The sequence below is a fragment of the Haliaeetus leucocephalus genome, unplaced genomic scaffold, assembly GCF_000737465.1.
Source record: "Haliaeetus leucocephalus isolate CR32 unplaced genomic scaffold, Haliaeetus_leucocephalus-4.0 Scaffold340, whole genome shotgun sequence".
Taxonomy (NCBI): domain Eukaryota; kingdom Metazoa; phylum Chordata; class Aves; order Accipitriformes; family Accipitridae; genus Haliaeetus; species Haliaeetus leucocephalus.
The window spans coordinates 8,335,019-8,337,749 of NW_010972776.1; positions in this window are offsets into that span (position 1 = coordinate 8,335,019).

Consider the following 2,731-nt stretch of genomic DNA (forward strand, 5'->3'; position numbering starts at 1 on the left):
ATTCAATTAGCCCGTCAGCTGAGCGCCGGGGAGGGCAGCGCTTCTGAAGTCGCCGACCTGGGCGACTGAGGGCGACTGACCCCTGCTTGTGCTGGAGGCCTCACATGTAGCATTGTCTGTCCCTAACGGGATGCAGACAGACGGATGGACGGACGGCTGGACGGGCGCCGTGTTGGCCGCCCAGGTGCCCACGCCACGCGGGGCTGCAGCTGCCCCGGCGTGGGGTGGAGGGGGGAGAGCTGGGAAACCCTCCGGCTCAGGGAGAAGGAGCGAGCATGGCTCCACGGCAGAAGAAGCTTTAAAAAAAAAAAAAAATTCAAAAATTAAAAAATTAAAATTAATTTGGTTTTTTTTCCGCCTAGAAAAATCCCTGCGCAGCGGCGGCAGCACTGCAGGGCTTCGGGGAAAAGCATCCCGGGGGGGGGAGAGTTGGGGGGGTAAAAAGAAACAATCGTAGCGTCAGACGAGGACTCGCTGTTTCGGGGAAGGTTTGGTGGCTTTGTAGCAAGCAGCGTCCGCAGCCCTGCCATGCCGCAGCGTACTTGCGGATCGGGCTACATCAATTAACCTATAAATCTTTTTTTATACGTTTCCCACTACTACTTTGCCAACTTTGCCTGGGTGTGCGCGCCCAGCAATACCTGCACGGGTGTACAGGCACTGTTTACACCCGATCCCTTCCTGGCTGGAATTTGCCGGCTCGGGGACCAAAAATGGGATGAAACGCGTTTATTTTTTTTAAGAGCATTGTTGGTATGGCCTAGATTTTTTTTTTCCCCTTGCGCTTTTGTAATTAAAAAAAAAAAGTGTAATATATTTTGTACATATTTTGCCACTTCAGTAAATTCCATTTTTATTCAGCGGGATTTCTGGCCAATCCCAATTTATTTTCCAGAGGCGGGGGAACATCGCATCTCTCTCCTTTTTACATCTATCTCAGTTGCAAATGTGCAAACAACAGCAACCGGAAAAGTAATCTCGCAGGCTCCCTTTCCCCGTCGTGCTTCCAACACGAGGGGAAGGCGGAGAAAGAACTCCTGCTTTACGTCAAGAACAGATATCAGTGTAATTCTCCTCCACCACCTTTTTTTTTTTTTTTTTTTTTCTTTTTTTTTTTTTTGCCTTTTGGGATGATTTGGGAATTTAACAGCCACAAAAATATAAAACCCCTGGAAAGCGGTGCGGGTCCCTCTGTGCCCGGAGTCCCACCGATGCCCACCTCCCTTGCATGCCCCACATGGCGGCAGATCCGGACCTCCTTGCTGGGTGTCCCGTCCCCCCCCCAGTTCTGCCCCCCGCCCTGGCCCAGGGACTCCAGGGACTTAACGTTGGCCCGTCCCAGCACCCCAGCACGGTGCGGGGAGCCTTGCCAGGGGGAAGACCACAAGGTCTGGGCCCTGCAGCACAGGAGGAACGAATGGTCCCCAGTGGGTGCCCACTCGTTACGGCGGATTTCAAAGTGGGGCAGGGGCAGGTGAAGTTTCAGCAACGGTCCCGGGTATGGGGGGTGTCGGCGGCTCCACGGGTTTCCCTCGTTCCCTTCCACCGAGGGTGCGAGGAAAAGGCAAAACAAACCCGGGGAAACAGCAACAAAAATCCCCCGCGTTGGCCTGTGAGGCGGCCGGTGCGGGGAGTATTTCATACGCCCTAAATAGCTTTTAAACCATGCTGTATCGCGGATAAATGAATATCCCTAACAAGCGTAAAGACAAGTAGTTTTTCTCCTGCCATAAACATATTGCATCTCCAGTGTAATTAAATGCAAACCAGGAGCGAACGAGACGTTTCCATTGTAGCTGTCACTCAGCGGAGGGGGAAGCACATGTACATTTGAACTTCAGAGATACGGGCTGGAGTAAACAGGTCTGAACTTCGGCAAGGGGAGGGGGTGAGGAATATCAAGGGCCAGGCGGAGGAAGGCAGAAAGACCGGAGGGGCGAGAAAATGTAGGTGTCAGCGGGTTCCGTCCTGCAGCCTGGGGAGCCGGGCCAGCACCGGCATGCTGACCCACAGGCCGGGGAGGTTTGTCGCGTGTTTGGTGGTGATGGGGAGAAGTTCCCCTCCAAAATGAAAATCGCCCTTCAGTTGCGTGGGAAACACGCGTTGGGCTCGGAAGCGAGTGGGGAAAAAACCACGAGGATGAGTTAAAGGTGCTGCAGAATAAAATGGGTCCTGTCGCCCCAAAGGGGGCCGAGGCAAGCCCAAGGGCAGGGGATGGCGGGGGGTCGCAGCCCTGCGGGGTGCCGGGGCCGCCCCCCGCCCCCTGGGATGCCCACGCATCTGGACGGCCACGCACCGGAGTGACCCCGGGACAGGCCAACCTGTGGAAGGGGAAAAAAAGCCCCCCGCAAAGCCGTTCGTACCGGGCACGGTGCAGACCCGGGAGCAGGCGGAGGAGGAAGCCGGATCCTCTGTACCCCGATCCGGCCGAGAGCATCCTCACCCTCCGGCCGCCCCCCCCTTGAAATCCACCCCACTCCCCCCCGCACCTCCGAGGAGCGGAGAGGGTGGGGGGAAGTGGCCAATATCTCAATCAGCGAGGAGGTGACCTGTGACCCGGAGGGTGGCTCTATTGTCCCGCTCTTGCGGGGGGACACAGACTTTAGTCAGCCTTTTCTGCGTGACTGAGCCCTGAGGGGCAACCGCAAACCCCGGGCTCCGGGGAAGCATCCCGATCTCGGGAACCGCCAACCCGGCAGCAGCTCCCGGGGGCACAGCCGTCCTTTCCCCG